Source organism: Triticum aestivum, chromosome 4B (genome assembly GCF_018294505.1).
Source record: "Triticum aestivum cultivar Chinese Spring chromosome 4B, IWGSC CS RefSeq v2.1, whole genome shotgun sequence".
NCBI classification, from domain to species: domain Eukaryota; kingdom Viridiplantae; phylum Streptophyta; class Magnoliopsida; order Poales; family Poaceae; genus Triticum; species Triticum aestivum.
This window is the reverse complement of record NC_057804.1, coordinates 321,190,262-321,202,443: the sequence shown is the minus strand read 5'-3', so window position 1 is coordinate 321,202,443 and position 12,182 is coordinate 321,190,262.

The following is a 12,182-nucleotide window of genomic DNA, read 5'->3' as shown; positions in this document are numbered from 1 at the left end:
TGGGAGGCGGCGGTGGAGAGGCGCGGGGTGACGTGGCGAGCTGTGAGTGGCTGAGGGAGGTGGCGGCAGACGCGTCCGGCGCCGTCCGGACGTGTCCGGCGCGCGGAGGAAGACGAGGCTAGGGTTAGGGGGGATTTTCATCCGCGAATTTCGGGGGAGGGGCTATTTATATAGGTAGGGGGAGCTAGGAGAGTCCAAATGAGGAGCGGTTTTCGGCGACGCGATCGTGATCGAACGACCGAGAGCATGGAGAGGAGTTTGCTAGGCTTTGGGCCACTTTGGAAGGGGTGTTGGGCTGCAAGACAAAAGAGGCTTTTGCAGTTACCCGGTTAACCGTTGGAGTATCAAACGACCTCCAAGTGGCACGAAACTTGACAGGCGGTCTACCGGTGCTATACCAAGGCCGCTTGGCAAGACTCGGTCCATTCCGAGAACGTTTAATACCCGCTCACGAAGAGAGGCAAGAAGGGGACGCCGGATGACATAGGAGCGCCGGATTGCGAAACGGACAACGGGGAAAAGGCTCGGATGCATGAGGCGAACACATATGCAAAATGAAATGCACATGATGACATGATAAAATGCAACACACAAGCAAATGACATGGCAACGGCGGCGAATAACTGGCGGACACCTGGCGCATCGGATCCGGGGCGTTACATGCCGCGACCACCACCGGCGACAAGAACCAAGCCACTGCCCCGTTGCCCCTCTCCTTACCCTGCTCCCTGCCTTCTCTTTCTCTCTCGATTCTCTCAACTCTCTATTCTCTCCCCGTGCAGGAGCCAGGGAAGCCATGGCCTGAGCTCGACCCCGCCGTTGTCGCCTCTCACCCGCGCAACCTCGTCGCAAAATGGAGCCCCGGCGACCCTCTGGTGAGCCGGATCCACCCCGTGCCGTCCTCTTTTCCTTCCTGAGCTCCTCCCCTACCTCTCATCCCTCTCCTTTGTCTCTGTAACAGCTCCAAGGAGCTACTGGAACTCTGCCGCGCCGTCCACGCCCTTCCCCGCCTCAGATCCGGCTGGATCCGCCTCCTCCTCCAGCCACGGCCCTTCCTGGACGGCTCCCGTCGCCGCACTGCCGTTTCAGGCCTCCAGCTGCTCAAGTCCTGCCTCACCGCGCATCTGCTTCATGCGAGCAGCTATGAGACGACTGCTGTAGCTCACTCGTCGTTGAGCGTTGACTGCATCGACCCGAGCCGGCCTTCTCTGTTCCTGGGCCACAAGTGCGCCGTCCGGCCGGCCTCCCCAACCCGCATCACCGACTGTGCTAGAGCCCATGGTGAGGCCACCCCCAGCGCCCCACCTTTTATTTTTTTTCTCCTGTTGGGCCAACCTGCAGTTTCGGCCCGATAGCATTTTTTTCCTGACCTGCGAATTTCCTTTTATCCAGTGAATTATAGTTTTACAGAAAAGACCCTTATGTTCATGCATTTAATATCTCACAAACCGTGCATCAGATTAAAATGAGTTAAACATGTAAAATGCTTGGAATTACATGTACTTTCATAATATCCCACTTTCATCCATGTTTGAAATGTTTAAAATGCTGTTTGATTAAACTTGCTCAAATGCCATGTTAAAATGATTTATTTCATAACTAAATAATCGTAGCTCGGTTTTAAATAAACTTTATATGTAAATGGGGTGGAAAAATGCCTAGTTTAACATGGTGCACTTTATTTTCCTGTTTAACAACAATAAAATATGTTTTAGGGCAGAATAGTACCAAATTCGAAATATGCATATGGGGATTTTCTGGAATTGTTGTTTGTTGTTCCGGCCTCATTTAAACTTGCCTAGATAGGTAGCTTAATTATGCTTCACCTCTTGCCATGTTTAACAACATTTAATATTGTTTGGTAGCTTAAACGAGATTAAACTAAATATGTCAATGTGGTGTTTTATTAATATGCAACTCGTTGCATATTGAGCTCCACTTAACTTGTAGTATTTTTTGTTGCACTTTGCCATGCCATGCCTCATTAAACCGGACATGCATCATACTTGATTGTGCATCATGCCATGATTATGCTTGTGCGTTTACCATGTTTTTTGCTTCTTCCCAGTTTGCTTCTCTCGTTAGCTTCGATTTCGTTCCGGAGTTGTGAGGATTCGTTCGACTACGTTCATTTGTCTTCTTCATGGACTCGTTCTTCTTCCTAGCGGGATTTCAAGCAAGATGACCGTCACCCTGGATCTCACTACTATCATTGCTATGCTAGTTGCTTCGTTCTATCGCTTTGCCGCGCTACATATCTCTTGTTGATCAAGCCTCCCAAACTGCCATGTCAGCCTCTAACCTTTTCACCCTTCCTAGCAAACCATTGCTTGGCTATGTTACCGCTTTGCTCAGCCCCTCTTATAGCGTTGTTAGTTGCAGGTGAAGTTGAAGATTGCTCCAAGCTGGACAGGATTATGTTGGGATCTCACAATATTTCTTATTTAATTAATGCACCTATATACTTGGTAAAGGGTGGAAGGCTCGGCCTTATGCATGGTGTTTTGTTCCACTCTTGCCGCCCTAGTTTCCATCATACCGGTGTTATGTTCCTTGATCTTGTGTTCCTTACGCGGTTGGGTGATTTATGGGACCCCCTTGACAGTTTGCTTTGAATAAAACTCCTCCAGGAAGGCCCAACCTTGGTTTTACCATTTGCCTAACAACCTATTACCTCTCCCTTGGGAGTAATTAACCCGAGGGTCATATTTATTTTAAACCCCCCGGGCCAGTGCTTCTCTAAGTGTTGGTGCAAACTAGAGCCCTTTGTAGCGCCCCCTCAGGGAAACTTGAGGTCTGGTTTTAGTTATACGGATTGCTCATCCGTTGTGCCCTGAGAACGAGATATGTGTAGCTCCTATCGGGATTTGTCGGCACAGTCAGGTGGTCTTGCTGGTCTTGTTTTACCATTGTCGAAATGTCTTGTAACCGGGATTTCGATACTGATCGGGTCTTCCTGGGAGAAGGAATATCCTTCATTGACCGTGAGAGCTTGTGATGGGCTAGGTTGGGACACCCCTGCAGGGTATAAACTTTCGAGAGCTGTGCCCGCGGTTATGTGGCAGATGAGAATTTGTTAATATCCGGTTGTAGAGAACTTGACACTTGGCTCAATTAAAACGCATCAACCGCGTGTGCAGCCGTGATGGTCTCTTTTCGGCGGAGTCCGGGAAGTGAACACGAATTGGGTTATGTATGAACGTAAGTAGTTTCAGGAACACTTCTTGATCATTGCTAGCTTCACGACCGTTCTGTTTGCTTCTCTTCTCGCTCTTATTTGCGTATGTTAGCCACCATACTTTGCTTAGTCGCTGCTGCAACCTCACCACTTTACCCCTTCCTTTCTCGTTAAGCTTTACTAGTCTTGATACCCATGGTAATGGGATTGCTGAGTCCTCGTGGCTCACAAATTACTACAACAACCGTTGCAGGTACAGGTTATGCGATGATCATGACGTGAGAGCAATGCTTGCTTGTCTTGAGTTCTTCTTCTCCTTCGTCGTTCAGGGGATAGGTTCCTGGTCGGCGGCCTGGGCTAGCAGGGTGGATGTCGTTTGAGTTTCTGATTGTGTTTCATCCGTAGTCGTATGTTGGTCTTATGTATGATGATGTTGTATTTGTGTGGTATTGTATGCCTCTTGTATGTATCCCCAACTATTATGTAATGGTACGATGTAATGATAACCACCTTGCAAAAGCGTCTGCAATATGCACTTCTATCCTTAGTGGGACCTTCGAGTTCCTTTAGGATAGGGCCACATATTGGGCGTGACAGCTACCTACCAGACAATCTGGTACTAAACCTTCGACTCCCATTTCTCAAGAAACTTTCACTTGTGCGGGTTCGTATATCGGAGGCCTCATTGCACATCATCATCCACTCAAGTTGCCCTGCCCTGGAGTGCTTGGTGCTTGTTTTCACAGTTAGAATTGGTTGTCTTCGAATAAAGTTGCCTAACCTTGTAAGAATTGGAATTTCTTTTGACGGAAGGCGGCTCATCATCCAATATGCCCCTTCACTTCAGGTTGATCCTTGATTCTAGTTATTCATCGTTGCAAATAACCGTCCTCTCTGCGCCTAAACTGGAGACCTCGGGTGTAATACATGATCTCTATGCTCATTTCAATATGGTGTTTGTCTCCACAGTTCTTTAGGTACTTTATATTATCATCTACACTTGTAACCATAAGATGCATCTTAAATTTCTGCGCATAAGTTATATATCATCTTGGAGTACACATTTTGTACTAATATTATGTTCTATGCTCAATGAAGAGTTTCTCCATGGATGGCCTATCAATGGTGCTGGAGTCTGTCAAGATCTTATATATCCAAATGAATAGTTTTGATATGAACAAGATTATTGGCTTGCTGCAATGCTTTCCATGTCTTGAGAAGTTGTATATAAAGGTGATAATTTCACGCACATTGGAAGTCTGCACATAGTGTACTATAATTAACCGTTCAACTGTTGCTCTTTCGACACTCTTTTTTAGACCTTAACTGTTTTCAATCTTCATGTCTATTTAGGCCAATAGACATGAAGATTGAAAACAAGATAGTGTAAGAAAGTTATAACCAATCGGTGGATTCGTAAGCACCAGGATTTTCTCACTTCTCATGAGATTCGATTGAAGACAATAACGCTAGAACGATATGTAGCCAACCGTGCAAACACTAGATTTGTCACATTCTTTCTGCTGAATGCGAGGTTACTATTGTACATCAGGCTTAAGTTTATCAGCGGCATGGTTTTGACGGATGGGTTTGTCGAAGAGCAAAAAAAGGAGTTTTAGGTGGGCAAAAGAGCTTCTGAACGTGTCGGGCTTCTAATTACAACATATTGTGGTCATAACCTATAAATTTTAGGACCCAAGATGTTCATTATATGGACCTAACCGATCCCATTTGACTGTGGCTGCCAAAACAGTGCTGGAGTTAGATGTTGTTGCCCTTTTCAACCTTGGTTTTGTGTAAACCTGATGAACAATTAACCCTCGTGCTTTTGTACAATTTGTAAGTTGGAGTTAGATGTTCTTGTCCTTTTCAACTCGGCTGCGACTGTCATATTTTGTTTGAAACAAGGCAAATGGCTTGCCATTCGTTTAATTTAGAGTGAAATATTGTAACAAATACCTCTCATCAGCTGCTTGAGCTCACTGTGCATTACTGGATTTTTTGTTAAGGCGAAAACCTCTGCCAAAAATGATGAATATATTTTAGGTCATTCCTGGATTTTTGAATTAACTCATATTGTATTTCAATTGGAGCATTTAAATCCTATAAATATTTTAAATGCTCTAATAATTCTGAAACTAGTTGAGGTCAGTAGGAAATAATTCTAATTGTGCCCATGAATATTTTCAGAAGTTTTAGAAGTGGTTTAGTATTTTACTAAATCAACAACAGAAAAGCAAAATAGAAAACAAAACAGAAAACAAGAAAAGAGAGAGAGAGAGGAAGCCCACCTGGGCCACTTACCTGGCCGAGCTCCTCCAGCCAGCCCAGCTCACCTGGCAAGTGCCGCACTCGCGGCCACCTCCTGCTTCCACCTCCTCCTGCCTCCCTTCTTGCTTCGATGACCCTCTGGAGACGCCATGTGGCCCATTGACGCCCTCTCACTCTCCGCGTGCTCATCCCCCTTCTTTGTTTCTCTCTTCCGCAACACCCGAGCGGAGCCCGTCGCCGCCGTTCGCTGCCGCCGTGGCCATAGCCACTACCCCGCCTCGCCGACGCGCCAGGAAGCTCCGCCTCGTCCCCCTCTCCATCCTCACCAAGACGGAAGGCGCCGGAAGCCCCTGGTGCTACCAGCTCCGCCGTTCCCCTCCTCGGCCATCGACGATTGCCGCCGTCGATTTGCCGTCGTCTCCACCTCCCTGAGCTCGCTGCGACCATCTCTGACCCCACTGTGAGCTCCACCTTCTTCTCCCCTGCTCCCCGTGCCCGTACGCACCTCTAGCCGCCCGAGTCACCGGAGCCGTGAGCTCACCGCCGCCGTGGTTCCTCGTTGTCGTGGCCAGGGCCACCGCAGCTCACCTCCAAGCAGAGAACCGTGCTCCCCACCTCATCAGGAGCACGTAGAACACACCCGTTCATCCTCCCGTGCAGCGCAATACCAAACCAGCTGGTGCCTGAGATCCGGCCGCCGCCACGAGCTCCATTCCGGCGAGCTCCGGCGCCCCCGCAGCCAACCACCCGCCCCTCTGGATGCGGGAGAACACGGGCTACGCCCCGGTGGTCTCCACGCGTCCAGCCACTGCCTGTAGCGCGTTTCCGAGCCGCGCCGCCATCGTATTAGTCGCCGCCGGCCAGGCTCCGGCGACGCTGACGTGGCGGATTAGCTTAGTACTAATTACGCGATTAGACTAATCCTAGGTCAATGACAGATGGGCCCCATGCCCTAATTAACCCGACTCTGTTTCTATTTAAATTAAACTAACCCCACGGGCCCCACATGTAAGTTTGACCTGGCCACGTCACACATTGACCGACCCCACACGTCAGTGTTGACCATGCTGACGTGTCTGTTGACTGGGCCCACCTGTCAGCGACACAAATGACACTAGGTCATTGACCAATGGGCCCCACTGGTCAGGTTTGACCTGGACCCGGTCTGTTGACCAGCTGACGTCACAGTGCTAGCGCAATAAGTCATTTTCTGGATTTAAAATAATTCAGGAAATTCTAGAAAATGCCCTAAACTTCTAAAATTCATAGAAAATTATCTGTAACTCCAAATGAAATAAGTTATATATGAAAAATGATCAAAAAAATCCAATCTATCCATCTGTACTGGTTTCATGCATGTTAAAGCAACTTAAACCTGCCGTTCTTACCAAAACTTGATAATGCACTTTATAAATCCATAGCTTGAGTTTGAAATTGAACCTTTGGTTCAAAATGACTTAAACCACCCTGTTTATAGTTGCATTAGCTCAAACACACTCATTTTTCCATGTCCTGGTCATGCATCATATTGTGCATTGCATTGATTGTGTTTCCTATCTGTTGCTGGTATTTGTTCCCTCTCGATAGATGTGGTTTCGACGATGAGTTCGATGACACCGATGAAGAGCTATACTATCTTCAGTAGTGCCAGGCAAGCAAACTCCTCATGTTCATTCTAATACAAACCCACTCTCTCCCTCTGCTCTCTTTTACTGCATTAGGACTACAACAATTCAACTGTTACATGCTGCGGTAGTTGAACCCCTTATCCTCTGCATGACCTGCCATTGCCACAGTAAATAGATGAAACCCACTAGCATGAGTAGGAGTTGTTTGAGCCCTGATGTGCCTACTCATTCATGCTTGTTCGTCATGTCTGCTACCGCTTAGAGTTGAGTCGGGTCTGATTCATTGGGAATAAATTGGAATAGTGATGAACATGTCCTAGTGTGTGTGAGCTAAGTGTGTGAACACGATTTGGTAAAGGTAGCGGTGAGAGGCCATGTAGGAGTACATGGTGGGTTGTCTCATTGAAGCCGTCCTCAGGAACTGAGTTCTGTGTTAGTGATCCATTAAACAACTACTACCACACGTTGGGCCCTGAAATATGACCCCGCTCGACTTCTTAACCGTCTCCTCTGTCTAGGAGTTGCAAGTAGTTTTTGGTGTTTGTAGTTGTTGGAGGTCGTGCGCAATGCTGACAGGAGAGGGGTGGGCTGTGATATGGTAGGCACGTGGCCGGGTATGCCGGGCGCCTGTTTGGTGTCGCGGAACCCTGCACATCGTTCGGGGCCGTAAGTGGAAACCTCGGTCGGACTCCCTACGGATGGAACCTAAATAGGTGATAAACCTGGACTAGAGACTTGAGTGTTTAGGTAGGTCATGGTCTACACCCACGTCGGCTTTCGCTTGAAGTCTGCCGAGCACATGCCGTGTGCAGACGCTAAGTGGTGGAAACATGTGTGAAGTAGTACACCCCTGCAGGGTTATAAGTAATCTATTCGAATAGCCATGTCCGCGGTAAAGGACCTCTAGGTTGCCTATACAGTTCATAGACAAGTGAAAGTGGATACTCTAAAATGTGCAAGATAAGCATGAGTGCTATGGATAGCGTTCTCATAGGGAGACGGGAGCGGATCCATAGTGATGTATTGATATGGTGAATATGTGGACTCGTGTGTGCCACCTCAAAAGAGTTACTTGCAGTCGTAGTTCAGGATAGCCACCGAGTCAAAGCTGGCTTGCTGCAGTTAAACCCCACCATCCCCTTTTGTTTATAATGATGCATATGTAGTTAGGTCTGATTTAAGTCTTGCTGGGTACATTTGTACTCACGTTTGCCTATTTTATGTTTTGCAGAGAGACTTCAGTCTCACTAGTAGTTATGCGTGGACTTCGACATTTAGCTTGTTACTTCAACTATGATCTTGTGCCCTCGGCAGGATCTGGTAGATAGTCAGGCTTCTCAGCCTTTTCCATTTGTAGATATCTATACTCAGACATGTTAATCTTCCGCATGTGCTTTGACCTATATGCTCTGAATGTTGGGTCTTGCGACCCATGTTTGTAATATCTCGCTCCTCGGAGCCTATTGGATAAAATACTTGAGTTGTAGAGTCATATTGTGATGCCATGTTGTATTGCACATATTGAGCATATTGTGTGTATGTTATTGAAATGCTTGGTATGTGTGGGATCTGACTATCTAGTGGTTTATCCTTGGTAGCCTCTCTTACCGGGAAATGTCTCCTAGTGCTTCCATTGAGCCTTCGTAGCTTGCTACTGCTCTGGAACACTTAGGCTGGCCGGCATGTGTCCTTCTTCATTCCTGTATCTGTCCCTTTGGGAAAATGTCACGTGGTGACTACCGGAGTCCTGTTAGCCTGCTACAGCCCGGTTTACCAGAGTCCTGCTAGCCCAGCTGCTACAGCTCGGATTCACTCGCTGATGACCGACACGTTCGTTGCTGGGCCATGTATGCCTGCCCCTGTAAGTTAGTGCCACTTTGGGTTCACGACTAGCCATGTCAGCCCGGGCTCCTTGTCATATGGATGCTAGCGACACTATCGAATACGTGTACTAAAAGGCGCAAACGGTCCCGGGCCTAGTAAGGCGTCACCCGTGGGGATACCGTGTGTGAGGCCGCAAAGTGATATGAGGTGTTACATACTAGATCAGTGTTCCATTGAGTCGGGGTCCTGACAGAAAGACTACAACTAGAGTGATTGGAAACCCATCTATGAGGAAGGATTCCGCAAGTGAGGAGGAAGAGGAAGAAGAGGTTGCTACTCAAGCACCTCCTCCTAAGGCACAGAAGCTGATGGGGGATGCCATCAAGTCTGAGGCAGCTCCTTCTAAGCCCAAGACAGCCCCCAAACCTCCAGCTCAAGCTCTAAAGAGAAGCAACAGGAACATACCTGCAGCAGAGAAGAACAAGGCCCCAGTGTCTGAAGCTGCAGAAGAAGATGAAGCCCAAGTGCTTAGGAAGCTCAAGCCCAAGATTCCAGACCACAATGACAGTCACCCAGTTGTTGAAAACATGAAGGAAAGAAAGGATGCTGGTCTTAGGAAATGGAGACAAGTAGATCCATATGTTGTGAGGAGGAGGACTGCAGTGGACTACAGGTTCCACACCAAAAAGCAACATGATTTTTATGAGACAATGTTGCTGGACAAGAAACCCCATAGTCAGGGATATGAGATGGGTGGACTGGAAATTCATTGATGCTAATGCTGATCATTTCCCAGGTGTGCATGAAGGCTTCAAAGCAAATGATGTTGATGACTTTGTTGGACAGAAGCTCACCAAATGGAATGATGAGCTCATTATGCAATTCTACTCAACAACTCACTTCTATCTAGATGGAAGGATTGTGTGGATGACAGAAGGTCAGAGGCACCAATCAATAGTTCATGAGTGGGCTAGGCTCATAAGTGCCCCAGAAGAAGAACAAAATGACATAGATGTGTATGCTGAGAAGAAGAAAGATCACAACACCATGGCCAATATGTATAAGGCAATTCCAGATAAGGCCTTGGAAACACATAAGTTTGGATCAGTTTACTATTTGCTATCTGGTTTGGCCACTATAAACACCATCTTGAGGCACACTTTGTTGCCCAAATCTGGAGATCACAGGATGATCAGAGGCCATTCCATCAACTTGCTGCAGTTGTTTGATGTTGTGCCACAGAAGTTCAAGGTAATGAGCTTGATTGTTGAGACAATCAAAAGAACAACAGCTGACCAGAAGAGATCTTGTGGATATGCTCCACACATCCAAGAGCTAATCAATTCTAAGATGAAGCAAGGAGTGTATATTTTGGACAAAGAACATCTTCCTTTGTTACCTGAATTTTAGGACAACACAGTTTTCATGGATGCTGAAGATCCATCCTTAGTTGCAGCTCATGAGAAGAAGGAGAAAGCTAGGGCAGAAAAAGCAGCAAAGATGCCAAGTGTAGGAGAGGCTTCAAAAGTCTTTCTCAAGTCAAAGCAAGACCATCTTGGATTTGTAATTCAAGCAACCCCGAGGATAGAGAAAGGACTAGCTATCCTGACTCAGAACCAGGAGATCTTGGAGAGGAACATTGAGACAAAATTCTATGATCTGGACTTCAAGGTGACTGAGATTCAGACAGCTGTTGAAGAACTCTAGGAAGAAGCTCAGGAGAGGAAGGGCAAAGCTACTACACAGGTGTTCCACAGAGTGCCTAGGGCATAGAGGTTTGCAACGGTGTCATTGACAGACACTAGAGCTACAACTTCAGCACCTGTAGCCACAACTCCTGTTGCCCCTCTAGTGGCAATCCCTCCAGTGGCAACCCCTCCAGCTCCAACATCATCTACAGATGCATTCGTCCTTGGAGTCATCTCAACACCTCCTTCCAAAGATCAAGCCTAGAGATACGCATATCACTATGCATTTTCGAGCTTTTTGGTAACTTGTTGTCAAAGGGGGAAAAGTGTATAGATCATAGGCTTCGGGGAGAGAGAGCTTTCTCTCTTTTTGCTACTTATTCGCTTTGTTTGCTTTTCTTGCCTGGTTGAGATACATTATGTCTGTGTGTATGAGATACTTTGTGTGATCATGTGCTTGATCATATCATACTTTATGCTTATGCTTGAATGATGACATTATCTATCTCTTGTATGATCATTCACTTTGCTTTGGTGATGAGTGCTTGTTCTTATTTATTATCATTTTGAGCGCTCCACCAAGATGTATGTGACATGGAAGAGTAACCCATGATCCTAACAGATTGTGCGTTTACAATCCAAAGCAAATTTTAAACAATGCACAAATTTAGGGGGAGCTCTTGCTTATTACATACTTCTCAAAGCGACAATGTACTTCTTTCTTATTATCATCTGTCGAAGCTTTGATCTATATGTTGTCATCAATTATCAAAAAGGGGGAGATTGAAAGTGCAACTAATCCCTGGGTGGTTTTGGTAATTCTTAACAACATATAGTTCATTGAACTAATGCTATTTTAAGATGATCATTTCAGAAAGTTCAATGATTGACATGGCATGGACTAGAGATGTGGACCCCTCAAAATGCAAAGGACATATATTGGCAACAAGCTCAAGACTATATATTTTAATTTTAGTGATACAAGATCACATTGAGTCCATAGAAAAGCCAATTTAAAACAAAAAAGAGGCTAGCCAACTCACCTCCAGGAGGCTCACCTTATTTCAGCCTTCGTTGGCCGTTGGATCGTGGTCAATCTGATCTTTGACTTTGTTTGGGCCGTTAGATGCTCGTTGCTTTCGCTGATGGTTTTGACCGCGTGCTAAGTTCTCATGCCCAATGACTGGTGGGCTCGTGTTCTATGCCTGTTGGCTGGGTGGATCGATCTCGGGTGGAAAAGGCTTTTGCCCAATCCCCGCGCGCGCTCCACTCCCAATCCTGGTCGCCGGGTTGCTGCGCCAGAGCCCACACCCGCACCAACCCTAGCTGCCACACGCCTCCTCCCTCCCTCCCTCCCTCGACAGCGCCGCGCCTCCTCCCTTCCTCCCTCCCTCGACAGTGCCGCACCTCCTCCCTCCTTCCTGCTCGTCCGGATAGCCGCCGGCCGCCGCATCCCTTCTCCCCGAGATAGGAAGATGAGAGGGAGAGAAAGGGGAGAGGAGAGGAGAGGGAGGTCCGGCAGAGGACGGGAGAGGGTGACCGGCCGGCGTCGGCCTACACCGGCGAGGCGTCGGCCTGCGCCCCGTGCCTCCC